Source organism: Herpailurus yagouaroundi, unplaced genomic scaffold (assembly GCF_014898765.1).
Source record: "Herpailurus yagouaroundi ecotype Mexico unplaced genomic scaffold, PumYag 181, whole genome shotgun sequence".
Classification (NCBI taxonomy): Eukaryota; Metazoa; Chordata; class Mammalia; order Carnivora; family Felidae; genus Herpailurus; species Herpailurus yagouaroundi.
The window spans coordinates 16,263,942-16,279,411 of NW_024412412.1; the positions used below are offsets into that span (position 1 = coordinate 16,263,942).

Sequence of the window (15,470 nt, forward strand, 5' to 3'; positions counted from 1 at the left end):
TGGAGGAGCCCCAGGCTTTAAATGCGGTTCCCTCTTTGCAGCTGGGCACCCAGGCCCTTGGCCTTCCTGCTGGAACAGGTAAACGAGGTCGGCCCCTGTAAATCCTGGAGGGGGCTTTAGTCCAACCTAGCCGCCCAGCAGTGTTCTATCCAAATTCCATTGTGACTGACAAAATGGTATATTGATAATGACTTTTAAAAGTCGCTGCTCTCTGCTTATCGAGTATTTTTCCTATGGAAACCACTACACAGTTATGTGGGTTTTTTTGCTTTTTTTTCTTTTTTTTTTCTAAGCGGGAAGAAATGACTCATGCCACTCATTATTTTGCGTCTTTTTCTCATGGTCGAGTAGCCATACTCTTTCAATGACTTAAAACACACACACACACACACTTCAGTCCCAGTGGTAAATTTAAATCCTTTGCTTCATCTGTTATGCGTGCAGCTTACTTCAGCACACAGTCTCATCAGGACAGATTCAAGTACAGAAGCTCCACTGCTGCCTACCTAGTAGGGGAGGAGCTGGAACTTAGAATAGAACAGTTCTCCAAATGGCAAACAGCTCAGATGGTTTATGCAAATGAAGAATTCCAATTGGCTTTGAACGTCGCGTAATGCAAAATAACTACCTCACAAGTCACTTTCTCTTGCATCTACTTATCAAAATATTTATAAAATGTCTTTGCACTGTCATACCTAACTAAGCCTGGTGGTATTTATTTTTTTCAGTAGGATTCTCTTTTGTTCTTACACAGTCTGACGCAGGGACCAAGCACTGACTTTTAGAAAGTAGACTTTCTCTCTCTGTTTCTCATTCTGCCTCTGTCGCTGTCTGTTTCTAGATATACAGTCAAGCCAGCATGCAAATGGAGAACTAAAACTATCACACGGATTATATTATAGATTGTGAATAACACACTCTACAATCTGGTATTTATGCCCTGATATCCGGTCCCTTTTCCTGAAAAGTATGCGCTTTTAAAACCTGATTTACAATCGAGGAAGTCGAAACTTTCCTTTTAAAAGTAATGCATCAATAGGAAATGGAAAGCATGGTGGAGATTGGGGATCTTCTGAGCTATTTATGTGGGAATATGTAACCCCAAGACATTCTGTAGCTCTCCAAAAATCACAACAATGAAGGGACCCATCAAGTTTTAGAAAAACTCATCCTCTTGAAAGATAATCTCAATTATTTGTGTGTGGATAGGAAGGGCATCAAAGAGTGACAGAAAGGTTGTCAACAAAGAGTGATCTATTATAAGGATGATCATATTTTGCAGATGTCATCAGGCTAAGATGAGGTCATACTGGATTAGAGTGGACCCTAAATCCAATGACTGGTGTCCTTCTGAAGAGAGAAAGACACACAAGAAGAAGAAAGGATACAACTTGAGAGCGGAAGCAGGGATTGGATGCCGGCCTAGGCCAAGGAATGAAAGGATTTCTGGCATCCACCAGAAGCTAGGGAAAGGCAAGGAAGGGGTTCTTCCCTAGAGTCTTTCATAGGGGCATGGCCCTGCTGACATCTTGATTTCAGACTTTTAGCCTCAAGAGCTGTGAGACAATGTTTTCTTTTGTTGTATCCCACCCAATTTCTTGTACTTAGTTACGGCAGCCCTAGAAAACAAATACAGTGCCTAAAAGACATCCTCCAGGCTTCCCCAGTTTTGCAATGCAAAGACTGAAACAATGTGTCTTGAAAGGGTAAGGGAACTAAATAAATTTGCCTTTTGGGGGGGGGTAGATTTGGGTAGGTTCCTCCATGATGGGTTGGATGAGTAGCATATGGTAGAGTAGAATCTACGTGCTATTTGGCCAGGGTGATTTCAGAAAAAGAGAGAGCCAAGAAGCTTGGGGGGGCAGCTGCTGAAGCCATCCGGCTAGCTCAGAGCAGCAGGCAGCGACATCCAGAAGTGGGGCCTTGCTGTCCTACTCACCACCGGAGGCGAGTGGAGTGGAGAGCCAGGGAAAATTCAGCACGAGAGGCATGGAGTGGCCCTGGGTGTGTACGTGGTGATAAGCGCAGTCCGTGTGCCTGTGCGGAGCGTTAACAAGTAAGCGGCATCTGCTGTAACAAGTAGGGACTACGTGGGATGGCTGTAACTGAAAAGCAGCCCAAGGAAGGATTATTAGGACAAAGTGGGGGGCGGGGGGGGGCTCGGTGTCCTCACAATGTTCCTAACCCCCCCCCCCTTTAAAGAATCCAAAAACACCCCCCCCCCCCCCCCCGCAAGAGTATTGTCTCCATAACTGTTTCACCTTCCTTGATTTCCACAATGGCTTCCTCTAAATCAATCCGTTTAAATGAAGGATATCCATGCAGAATCTCAAGACAGAAATTCTAGTGGGAAGACAACAGGCATGAGTGTGAAGGAGGGGTCTGAGTGTAGTCCTGTTCTTTGGTGCCCGTCATTTGATTTTGTTCACTTCGCTAGGAAATCTTTTTGTTGAAATGCATGCATACGTTTCCTCCTGCCTCTTCAGCCCCAAGCCCAGGCAGCCACGATTCCCCACGAACACAGCATACCTTCTGAAGAAATGCACCCAGATCAGAATGGTATATGAGTCTGTTCTATTCTGGCTCTAGAAGAGAAATGTTACAATAAATAGGTGGGTGGGATCAGGCCCACAATCGCAAAGCAACCAAAATAGCAGTGACATCGTACTGAGGAAAACTTCACTTTACCATTATATACTTCTTTTCTTCACAAGGTTTGATACCTACTTCTCAGAGGAAAAAAAAAACGTGAAAAGGAAATTGTGCAAATACTTGCAATTATTTTTAGTGTGCTACATATCATAATTCGTCACCAAAATTAGATGGAAAAGGGTAAAGCAGGGCTATTTTACCCAGGGCTGTTGGTCTTGTGGGAGGGAAAAGTGGGCAGTGTGACTTTGGCAGCTCTGATTTGTTTTGCTGATTGATTTCTACTTTCCTTGTTTCTTTATTTAAAACAAACTTTCTCCAGCAAAGCTTCATTCCCACTGACCCGCACGTTAATAGAATAGAAGCGTGCCATACAGCAGAGGCCATAGTGTTAATGTCTGTCATATCTGCTATCTCCATCTCTTCTTTGCTTTCCTAGTCCTTTCCAGATCTGCGTGGAGCAGTATGGGAGAGCAGGGAGACATAGAGGATATGAGGGAGGCAAATCCATTTCCTGCCGGATAAAGTCAGCTCTCCCAGAGTGTTCCCACCCCCTCCCCCACGTCGTGCTCTGCTATCTTTCCTTCTACCCAAAGAAAAATTCATTACATAAGGAGACTCCGTTATGTCCCCCTCTTCAAAGAATCTTTCCTTGATATTCAGTCCCTTCTTCCTCTGCAGTTCAAATTGCTGTTGCCCAGTCACTAATTGAACATCCCCTCTCGGAGACTTGTCTCTGCAGCTTAAAGCGGTGTAGTAGCTTATCAGACCATTTAAGCCTCTAAAATATGCTAACAGAAGTTGAATGCATTCTCCTCTCTCAGATAAATTATATTTTAAGGGAGTCGTTTGTATTTTCTAAACACAAAGTAGACGCTATAGACAGGAATTTAAGACCAGGTAGGAAGTGAGGGTAAATGGGATGTGGGGAGCTACTTGGAGGCTAGTGGGAGCACGTCAGGGGTCTTTGTATCCCTTTAAGAAGTAGTTGCCTAATCAACCGACTTCAAGGGAGAGTCCTGATTTCATGGTGAGAAGGAATACATGTTTCCGCAGATAAATCAATCCTGTAATAGCAATAAATAATCCATTTTGACATCCTAGGAGATTTGCTTCAAATGAATCATAGTAAGCTATTTTTTTCCCTTCTGGGCAGAATACTATTTGCAGATATCTGCAAGTTTGGAAAGAGAGCTTGTTTCCTAAATGGAACTATTCTGACGACAAGGAAGAAAAGGTGAACCACACACACACACACACACACACACACACACACACAGAACTCTCCCCACCCCCAAATCTCTCCAAGTCTGCCTTCTCTTTAAACTACCTGCTTATAAGTAATATCTGACAAAAACCTCACGAGAAATGCATCTGCCTTTATATTAAAATTTAGTTAAATCTCCATTTCTAGACTATCATTAAAGTCTTTGAGTGTGTGTGTGCATGTACTTTTTCCCCCTTCATCTATGATGGATCAAAATAAATGATTTATGTACAGATAACTAAAATTCTGTGCATGTGCCTTGATCAAGTTTATCTTATTCAACAATTGCAATTAACAAAAATCCTGGAAACTATTTAGAATTTAATTTTTAATGCAAGCCTCATGTTTCTGAGCTCCTAGCAACACAATTACAGTATTTTTTGCAGCCGACATTTACCATGTTTGACTGTGTGTCAAGCTCGATTCTAGGAACTCAGGTAATTTTCCCAATAACACACAGGGTGGTGCCTGACAGGTGCCAGATTCCCTGGTGTAAGTGGTGGGACCCAGTCTCCCACACAGGCAGCCTAACCCCAGAATTTGTCCTCAGACATACTCTGCATTAAAAGTGACCCATTGTAATAGTCCCAAATAATTTGCCTTATCATGGCTTCTTGGGTGCTTGGATACTAGGTCAGTGAAAAAGCAATCTCAATAAACTTTATAGTTGTGTCATTCTAAAAAAAACCAAAACACCAACCTTCATGCAGGTGTGACTGTGCAAGTTTGAGGTTGTATTACACTAAAAAACAAAAGTTAAAAGTATGCAATCATTGGATTAAAGCAAAGAGCAAATGGATATTCTCATTTAAAGTGAAAGGTAATGGAATGTGCCACCTCAAAATATGAGTGTAGGAGTTTAGGACATGCCGCTCCAAATATACAGTATATTTGTTATCTGGGGCTTTAGGCACTGAGAAAAGCAAATACAGGGAGAGGCTTTCTCTGAACTCCCTTCATATGCCTAAAGTCAGATCCCCCTAAAGGAACTCAGTTGTCATAAATCCCCTCCTGGAGTGTCATCAACCAGGGAAGACTGACTCTTGTCACAGAAGAGGAGATTAGAAGCTGACACCACACCCAGATAAATTTGTCACACACTGTCACACCTGCAATATCTTCTTCCAAGGTCCTATTCATCTTTCCTAAAAGTCACCTACTCTTCCCTAAGAAGCTTGTGTCCTCACTCCCCTTTCACTGTGAAGATAGAATTTAAGCGTGAATTCTAAGCCACCTCAAGGAGTTACTCATTTTTCTCTCAGTAGTTCCCATACATCCATGAGGTATGTGTGTTGCTGTACTTCTCTTTGTTTTTCTCTCATTCATCTGTCTTTTACTACATGGATCTCAGCTAAGAACTCAGAAGGGTAGAGGAGAGATAATTTTTGCTCTCCTACGAAAATCTTTCCTGTCTGTGAGTGCCCTGGGACTCTTAGGGTAAAAGAAGTCTGTCTGCTCATGAAGGAACTGGTATATTGGAGGTTACTGAGCAGACTTTGGGACTCAGGAAAAACTAGGAGGGGCAGCTGGCCTTTAAAGAGTGGTGAAGCTGGTGACATTCAATGTTTGTGTACTTTGCCAGTCTGAAAGTGAGGCTTCAGACAAACACCGTTGTCAAATGGAGCCCATGCCTGAATAGTCATAGGTACAAGGGCTGAGTGTCAGCCCCCATCAGCTCTCCAGTTGTCTTATTTAGCCCAGAGTCATCTTACACAACCCATGAGACCCAAGGGTACTCCGAGACTACACTCAAGAATCATTCATCCGTATTTGTCACCTACTTGCCCCACAACCGCTGCAGTGGAAGAGAAAAGGGTCATCAATATAGCAGCTCACTCCGAGCAATGACTTGGAATCGGAGCTGACTGTTCCCATTGAGGTAGAGTGAAAGGTTCCCCAACAAGAAAGCCTGATCTATTTCTTCTAACAATAGCATGCTTAGTGGCATAATTTCTCCCCTCGGCTCCATCACTAACAAGTCTACTCCAAGTTAGCAGGTCGAGTAAGGCATAATAAAAATGTCGGAGTTCTGGGTTGCTCTTAGCAACATCTATTAATCTGAGTTTCTGTTCTTCTTTGCTAAAGAATAGGGTCAAAGGTAAGAATTGGCAACATTCATTGGCATTGAGACTGCTAACAATTCCTCCTTTTGCAGTGATAATGTTAAGTGCCTTAAAAGTATTGCTTCTTTCACTGTTTTTCAGGGCAAGACTGAAGGAGAGGTTGATTTTCCAATGATTGTTTTGGCTTGGCATTTATACTTAGAATATTTCCATTGCTTTCAAGTTGCAGGTTTGGGGCTTAAAGGCGTTTGGTACAAAGAGCAGCAGCCATCCAGCCCTGACTGCCTGCTGATACCTGCTCCAGGACTGGAGGAGAGAGGGAGGTGGGTGCGGACAACAGGGATTATCAGGAGCCTGGGTCTTCTCTTCCGTCGGTGTCAAGAATTTGCTCCCTTAGAAGCTATGCCTTCCCTAGAATTGCTGCACTTTTTAGAGAGACCTGTGTTGACAAGGCAAGTACAGTGCAAAAGACGTGAGATTTTTTTTTTTTTTTCTGAAGTTGGGGATGGAGAGAGGAGGAGAATTCTATCCTTAAAAGAAAACAAAACAGAAACACCCAAAACAAATAAACAAAAAATAACAACAAACTTAAAGCATCTCTTTTCTAAAAGGAGGTGGTCTGTGAGACTCCTGACCGTTCTGAGGTCCTCTTTCAGAAGCACGGGTGGGAAGCTTAGGTGCATCTGGTAGAAGGTAGGGTGCCTTTACGATGGTTTGCATTTTACATTGAAGGAAAGGCAGATGCAAGGAATGAAAGGGCTTTCCCATATATATATAACAACATCTCCACAAAATCGGGTTCTCTTTACTGTCCAAAGACCTAGACCTCCAGATGAGCTCTGGGGATTTAAAATGGGGGAAATTTTAATAGTACAATGAAGTTTCCTCTCTATAAACAAACATTTTCGCTCCCACTCAGCATATAGAAATACACTTTGTTTACTCCAAACGGGAGTCAAAAATAGCACAATGGCTTACTCCTTTAGAAGAAGGAGTTTGCTGGTTGCTTAACAATCTCAATGAAACTGCTTGACAAAATATAACACGCTGCCGGACAAAAAACACTGAGAGAAAGAAGCTAGAGAATTAAGGAGGAATAGTGATAAAACATTTTTTTGTGATTTCCACGTCGTCTTCCCCAGCATCTGCCTACATTTCTGATTTAGCCAAGGCAGCTTGTTTTTGTGCAGCTTTTAGCAGACACAGATACTTTGCTGACCCCAAAAGAACACATTATCCGCATTTGAAGCAATTTTCGTGTAAATGATTGGGCTGTTAACCTCTGAGGGCCATTCAAATATTTTCTGAGAAATTGGCTGCTTTAAGTTCTTTCTTAGAATGCTATGTGTTTCATTTTTGTGCAGAAGAGATGACAGGCTGGGCATTCCAACGGGAGTTTAGTGAATTGAACTAATCCCTGTCAGGAGAAGTAAAGTGATAGGATTCATAAGGCCGGACCCAGCCCAGGGTTTCTGTTTCTTCCCTAAGAGAAAAAGCAAAACATGCTGTGTGGTTTTGCAACAGGGCAAGTTTAGGAATATTTTTAAGCTTTGTGCTTTGCCAAGTGTTTCACTAAAAAACTGCCTTCTTTCTACTTCGTGCCAAAAAATGTTACCCCATGAATACTTTTTTCCCATATCTGGCTCCGCGTCCAGGATTTCTTCTCTTCTAAGAATAAATAATTTTTCTGGGGTATAAAAATGCCACTTGCTCTATCAGATTAAACATATCTTTATATAGAAAAGGCATCTGAAGAATTCCACAGTGGGTCCAAGGAAGGATCTTTACTTAATATGATTCTGTTAAATTAATTTTGATTAAATATTTGGTCTTTGAATTCTTTACGTGACTCTTAATGGAAAGTTCAGTCTTGTTTCATAACACTTGCGATTCTACTTTTTTCTTGCTGCCCTTTTGCTAGAAAGCATGAAACAAGAATTAATTTCTGCCTTTGACCAAAATATTACCTTGGAAACAATACCGGCGCAAGGGAACCTCTGGGTTCTATTCTCTAGTTGCATATTTAGCTGGGGTTAGAAGGGTTCAGCTGTCAGGGTTTCAAGAACTCTAGCATTAAAAAAGTGTGAACTTGCAAATTACCTGTCAAGTTTAATAGAAAGTGAATAATGCCACCCAGAGCTGACTTGTTTCCATTTCTGGAGTCCTATTGATTTTGCTGTTAGGTAAAGCACAAACACATAGGGATGCTGAAAAGTAGCAATTCGTATGGGCTCGTTTGGTATTTTCCTTTTCAGCAGCCAAAAATGGTTTTTACGTTCACAGTCAAAAAGTGAATAAATCGTCTTAAAGTGGAAAAAATAGGACAAAACAAAAACATGCTTGTAAAAGCAATAGTTGTACAGCTAAAATGTGATCAATATTTATAGAGAAATAAATTGTACAGCATTAGCTCTCATTAACCACTAACCACCTAGTGAAATACAGTGCAGATTTAAAGCTTCACATTGGGCAGCATAATCTATGGTCATCGGTTATCGATATTTAAAGAATCATTGTTAAGTCAATCGACCGTAAGTGAAAAGTATTCTGAGTTGATATGTGATGCTATTGCTAGTTAGCTGGTTAATTTTTAAAATCTCTGTGTGTTAGTGTGTGAAGGGGTGTGTGTGTTTGGGACAGGGGGAGGGGGCTATGGTCCTTTATAAATGGCTTCCTCTAAACTTTCTGGTTTGTAAATCTTTGCCATTCTTTTTAAAATCCAAAAACACAAGCCTATTATATTTGGAGAGCACATACAGACAAGGACATGCAAACGTTTCAGAAAGAACACAGGAAAATACGACTCTGAAAAGTCACAAAGTTGCTTGAGAGTAAACCAAGACTGTCTTCAAAGATTAACGCTGTACTGAAGGATGGGACAACTTGCTTTGCTTCTGTCATCCTGCCACAGAAGGCACCAAATAAAATTTCCACCCCTATCCCATCTTATGATCACATGGCCCTTTCCCCGTCAGGCACGGGGGAATTCGTTATTTACATTGTGAAAGCGTCAAGCATCTCAAAGCACTTACGTTTTGTCGCACCGGGTCTCCCATGGTAAACCATAAAACCCAGCACTGTGAGCCTGCTTCCTAGGAACGGCAGATCAGCATCATGATGAGCCCAAGCCAGAAATAATACCCTCCATTTGCTGCAATTGGTTTAGTAGCCGTGCTATAAAAAATAGATGATGGAAAACCGAAGCCTTTGACAGAAATGCAAGTCCGCTGTGTGTGGCTTCTACAGGACTGGAGTAGAGCGAGGTGGTCTTATTTCTACATTGAGCTTCGGCTTCAATGCTGGCACGTGCAGACCCACGTGCACAGGTGCTCCACGGTCGGTCGGGGCACCCAGCACTGCGGGTGCTGGTGGCGCCTGATTCTATTTACATAAATGGCAGGGAGCTAAACACACGCCCTCCCGTTGGAAGTCATTCGGCACAGAGACTTCAGCCTATGGAACATCCCTTTGGAGTGGTCAGGCCACGTTATTTACAGTGCTTAGGTTACCCCCTTTGCTTTTGCAAAAAGGCGATTTCCAACACAAGGATGATCTCTGACTCTGGCCTAAGGAGAGCTGAAAGTCAGTGACATAAAGGCTTGAAGGTCACCCAGTCTGTGCTGCAGTGTAATGTTGTGAGGCCAAAACGCAAAATAAGCACCTCACATCAGCTCTAACTGCCTGAACTGGTTTTTTTTTTTTTTTTCTTTTTTCCTTTTTTTTTTTCTGGCATAGAATTGGAGCCAAAAATTATGTAGAGAAAGTCTAAACTAAAAATTGCAAAATCAGGACCCGTGGTCTGTGCCTTGCTCGAATCTGACAATGTCTATGAATACAAGAATGCAGACTACGACAAAAAGACATTAACCGTGTATCATTTGGAAATTTTAATGGTATGTAGGAGAGAACAAGAGGAGTCCCAAAGGAAGAAGGCGGAGAGAGTAAGAGAAATGCATGGGAAATACCTTTTGCTTCTCTAGTCCTATCACTGCTTTAGAACCAGATGTTAAGCCCGAGACTTACCTCCCTCCTTACGTTTCATCATGCACCTTGGCTTTTGTGGCCCTGATTGGACACTGCACTAGAATCCACACAAGTTACCTAAAAATACATGTGTTGTCTCGTCATCTGCTTTATTTCTGGCCCATTTAGTTGGATTAACCCAGCCACAAGTCACACACTGGCCAGCTTAGACGAGGAAACTTGAATGTTTGGTCTTCAAGGTTATTATGAAGATGTGCTCATCGCCTCCCACCACACCTGGGCCTCCACCCAGTCCTGGCTGGGGTCGGCTTGTCCCATGCTTCAGGGGTTCCGGGCAGCCTCTAGTCCCTCCGAGGCTAGAGGCCCTTCCGGATTCCCCCACTTGCCTCTCTCTGCAGTTGGTATCTCAACTCCTTTGCATTGTTTCTAATTCAACTTGCCCTACTGGCTTCTTTTCTCTGCTCACTCTGGGTGAAGGTTGTAATTTCTGGTCCTCAGGGGCCAGCCCTGGCCTCAAGAATTTGGGTGTGGCGTTCAAACAACCTTCGAGAATCTCATCTTTCAAACCTATCAGCTGGCACTTGAGGGCTATTCAGTTCCTAAAGCAAGCAGTGAATAAAGACAAAACAAAACGCACTGACCTCTGTAAAGGCAGTACCTGTGTACGTCAGGAGCACTGTCTGTGTGGACAGACCACCTGGCTTTGCATCTTGATCTCAGCATTGATTGGCCATTTAACCTTGCACATCGCAAAATGGGAACGGTAGTCCTATCTATCTTACAGGTTGTTGTTTCACTTACTCCTCCATTTATTCATCCCTTCAGCAAATATTTATTGACTACCTACTCCTTCCCAGACAACGGGAATCCAGAAAACTCTAGAATAATAGAAGTCCACGCCCTCACGGAGTTTATATTCCAGGGCAGTTTACTTTGAGGTTGAATAAGGTAATCCACCTGAACAGTGCACTGTAGTGCCGTTGACATGGGAATACTCACAAACTGTTAGCCCTTGTTACAGCAACAGTAAACTTTTAGCAAAAGTTTAAAAGTCAGAAATAAAGGTACAACTGCTGTCGTAAAAAGGAGACCAAATGTAGGGAAGTCAGGAAAGAGGAGTATTTCCTAAAATCACTCGCGAAACCGGCATAAAGTAGATTCTCAGCGTTTCCTAATTCTTGACCTGGGCCGTTTCATGTGACAGTCCCCACCGGGAGCATGCCTACACGAGGTGCTTACCTGTATGGACACCATCTGACACCATTCCGGGGCTGCACAGGCTTCGGTACCTGTCAGCGCCCTCCTTAACTCTACACGGGCACAGCCAGCGTGGCCACCGGTGGCTCCGAGCCCTCTGGCCACGGGCTCTCGTACCGGCTTTAGTTTCTGGAGAAGGGATCTCCTTTACACGCATCTCTGAAAGCACCCTAGATCTGAACCTTAGATCTGAAGGTGAGACAGGTGGGTAAGCTTGAGGTTTCGTACTGTTGTTGTTTTTTTAAATTCTTTATTGGATACAATGGCTTTTTAAAGTTACCGTATCTTTACAACCATTTCCATTTATTACCTATATATTTTTGCAGCATCCTAAGGAGGCAGGCTAGTTTTACTTGGTGCTGCTTCCAGGAAATTTACACTGGGTAAGTTAGTTGACCTCACCAAATTTCAGGTTTCAGTGTGAAAACCTGAAGTATTTTGAACTCCTTGTCTCTTGCGTATCCACTAGGTCTCTGATGTTGCTGTTAGTTTTACAGAGACTGCTCAGCTTGCTTCCTGATGGCTACCTAGGATGGTGAAGACCAGAGCCGATAATCCCTCGGCTAAGCGGTCTCAAACCAGGCTCTACGTCTTGCAATCATTTATCCCACGCTGTCTTTAGCCCCTGAGGATGAAGGCAGAGACCTAAAAAGTGTGATATGAAATGATTTATTGCCTCCTTTGAGTATCCACACCCATTAGTTTAGAGCTCTCTTTCTTGGTTTCATAAGCTACCACTTCGCATTCTCCTTTCCTAGTCCCACACATTCTCTGTTAGGGTTCAAAGGCATGGCTGGATAAGGCAAACTCAAGATTCTCTGTGTTTTTCCTCATCCTCCTGATTCTTCCAATTCTTCCTCTTTTTCTCTTCCTCCTCTCCATCTTCTTTTTCTTTTTTCCTTATTATTATTATTATTATTGTGTCTCCCACTTTTGCTTCCTAAGAGTTCATGTGGCCGGATGCTATTACAATTATACAGTTAGGCTGTGATTATGTGAGTGCCGGTGGTTTCAGACCAGCATACCCCACTGTCTGTATTATTGCATTCTTGTAGGATTTGGAAGCATACAAGTTCCAAGCAGCATTTAACAGGGCCCAGTCTTCTGTATTACTCATCAGTGTGTTACTCTAATCTGTAGTGTGCCATATTATATTTAGTAGAATACTATCTTAATACTTGGGGAGAAGGTATTAAATAATTTCATAGGTAAAAAAACAAAGTAGCAATAGACAAGGAGGAAACTAGCATTTGGTACTCTTTAGCTGATACGTTTCATTTTTAAGCAATACCCGCCCCCCCCCCCCCAACGGCAAAACCTCAACTATGTCTCGCTATATTATAAACCGTGTAAAAGACAACTGAGGGAGAAATCATAGAAAGCATAAGAAAATGACAGAAGTGCAGAGGGGGGAAAAAGCAAGTGGCCTTTTGTCAGGGTTTCCTTTAGGTGAGATTTACAGGGGAGAATGTTTTCTCTACACTCAAGTGGCCTGAAAAGTTATGGAAAAATGATTCCCTAGTGACCTAATTCAAACACATTTAGTTGTTTCTGAAAAGTCCTCCGCTGACGTCGCCATAGGGCATGTCTTTAGGGTTGTTTTTCAGAAGCGTGATGGGTTTCTGTGGATCCAGGGTGGTAACTTTTATCTGATTAATGACTTAAGTGGGAATGTGGGTTGTGGCCGTAGGTTGTGGACATGCCACAACAGGCTAAGTTCATCCTGGATTGATGTACGGTGAGGAATGCCCGGGAAAATATTCCTGCGTGGAGTTAGGCGCTGTAAGAAAGCACCACTTTGGGAGGAGACATTTTTCTTCCATCAACCAGATTGTCCTGTAACCTAGTTGCAGCCTGTAAGCTTTAAGCTATAAACAAGAGATATACCTTTTTTGTGACCCAGACATTTGAATTCAGTTGCAAGTATTTGAAGGGGAGTTCAAACAAGCTTTCAGTGATCTGATTGGAAAGGTCAAGAGGGTGGTAGTTCATGGGATATGTGCACAGGTGCCCAACTTCTCTCGGTTAGAGCCCCACCGAAGAGAAAGCAGTCTGTCCTCTCCAAGGACAGTTGACGTTCCGGGACGGTGCCACTGCCAGTCCCTTACTAGTGCCCAATGTGGCCTCAGACAGGTGAGTCAGACCCACAGGTGATCAGGGCAATGGCTTTTCCGTGCCCTGTCTCAGCACGCACTGCTCTGTGCCTCGGGTGGTGAAGGATTTGGCGTTTGCTGCCTCCTGACCAGGGATCCTTCCGCTTCTCCCCAGATTGGTCTAAACCATGGTAAGAGCTGGTAACAAAGCTCGCTTTTATTTGAGTCCCATACCGTGAGTTTGGAGGTAGTCCACTGGGGTCGACGGGGCTGTTTCCTGTGACACTGTGGAGCTAGGAAGTTCACATCTAACCATACAGCATCCAGCTGTGTGACCTTGGCCTCAGCAGTGAGGACTGGGACCCCCTGGAGCACACTGTGCCTCAGGGCCTCGGTGTGTGCGAAGCAGGGCTACGGGAGCGACTGGCCCCATTTTCAGGAGATCCGTGTACACTACCTGAATCCATTTGGTCTTTGGGTGAAGTTCTCTTTAATCACGTTGGCCTTGTTCATGCAATTCGTCCTTGCAAATAATTTCAGTTTAGCGTCTATCGATCTTGCCCTTCCATATGTACCTCTGCTTCTGGGATTTGAAGTGAGGTGTGATGCGGACCAGAGCGCCGAAACCCTTTAAGGATTGCACGGTCTCTCTGCACGTTGAAGCAAAAGCACCCTCTACAGCCAATCCCAGCTCTCAAGGGAGGGCCCCGTGGGAAATTTTAAGGAGGTGAAAATTGATGAGAGGAGATTTATTACGGATTTGGAATCTGTAGTTTTGACATTAGTGATATTTTGGCATAAAATTGATTTGTTAACCACCTCAAAGTAATTTCCTAGTCCAATTAGATTTTGTTAGTGAGCTAATTCATCAGTTTTTTAAGTGTTTATTTTTGAGAGAGAGAGAGAGAGAGAGAGAGAGAGAGAGAGAGAGTTGGGGAGGGATACAGAGAGAGGGACATACAGAATCCGAAACAGGCTCTGAGCTGTCAGAGGCTGTCAGCACAGAGCCCAACGCGGGGCTTGAGCCCACAAACTGTGAGATCATGACCTGAGCCTAAGTCGGACGTTTAACCGACTGAGCCACCCAGGAGCCCCGAGGGAACACCATACTAAGATGATCTTTTCTCAGAGGGTGGCAGACAGTAGCCAAACGTGTGTTTAGAAATATGGCTCTGCTTGCTACATGTATGGCTTGGGCTTTGTTGTTGTTGTTTAAAAAAAATTTTTTTAATGTTTATTTTTGAGAGAGAGAGGGAGAGGGAGAGGGAGGGAGGGAGGTAGAGAGGGAGAGAGGGAGAGAGAGAGAATGAGCAGGGGAGGGCCACAGAGAGGGAGACCCAGGATCCAAAGCAGGCTCCAGGCTCCCAGCTGTCAGCACAGAGCCCGATGCCTGGCTCAAACTCACCGACGGTGAGATCGTGACCTGAGCTGAAGTCAGACTCTCAACCAACTGAGTCACCTAGGTGCCCCAATATATATATTTTAATGTACATTTAGGGAACTTTGAGCAAGACCCTTTTAATAAAAACTGCTCCTTGATTAAGCCATGGAATTTCATAGCTACCAGTAGGAATCAGCAACGACATTGCCATTAAGCAAACTCTGGGGAGGGGGGTGCCAAGGGAAGACATTGAACAACCCAGCCTTCCTGGGATCCAGAAGGGGCTCCTGGGCATTGTGGAGAGAAGCACTGGAATGTCCGTGGAAGGTGCTATTACAAAAGCCATTGAGTTCTGGGACTGGGGTGAGCCACACCCAGAGGCCAAAAGGCAGTATGTTGCCAAGAGCTCTTGGGAATTGCCCCACTCGGGGCCACCTCTGGGAACAGTAGACACTGTCAGAGAAGATTTAATTGCTTTGAGCTTCCCACCTTCTTGATAGCCCAGTGAGAGTCAGCCTTGAGGGAGGAGATAAAGTCCTCATGTTGTATTGAGCAACAACAAGAAAGAAAGAAAAAGGAACATTTTTTTTCTTCTGAAAGCTTGATGAGATTGGCTATCGGAGCTAATTATATACAATTACTTAATCTCATGGACCTCTGACTCCTGGTCATTCTGGGTCAAAATTACAGAGATACATGTATTAAGTTGTTAACCTTAGAGTATATGGACTTTTGGGCCAGTGGAATTTAGTGAAGGCAAGAAACTCCAAAGATAA

At 43.6% G+C, this 15,470-nt stretch overlaps 1 protein-coding gene across 43 annotated transcripts in view; it reads right to left on the reverse strand.

Annotated features, from left to right (window-relative positions):
• Positions 1-15,470, reverse strand: part of SORBS2 (sorbin and SH3 domain containing 2) — a 351,293-nt gene that overhangs the window by 145,385 nt on the left and 190,438 nt on the right. For 2 of the 43 annotated variants that reach the window (XM_040489975.1, XM_040489974.1), the window contains exon 3: positions 2,530-2,585. The exons of the other annotated variants lie outside the window; for them this stretch is intronic. The gene's annotated coding sequence lies outside the window, so the exon portion shown is untranslated. The remainder of the gene's footprint in view (positions 1-2,529; positions 2,586-15,470) is intronic. 43 annotated transcript variants of the gene reach the window in all.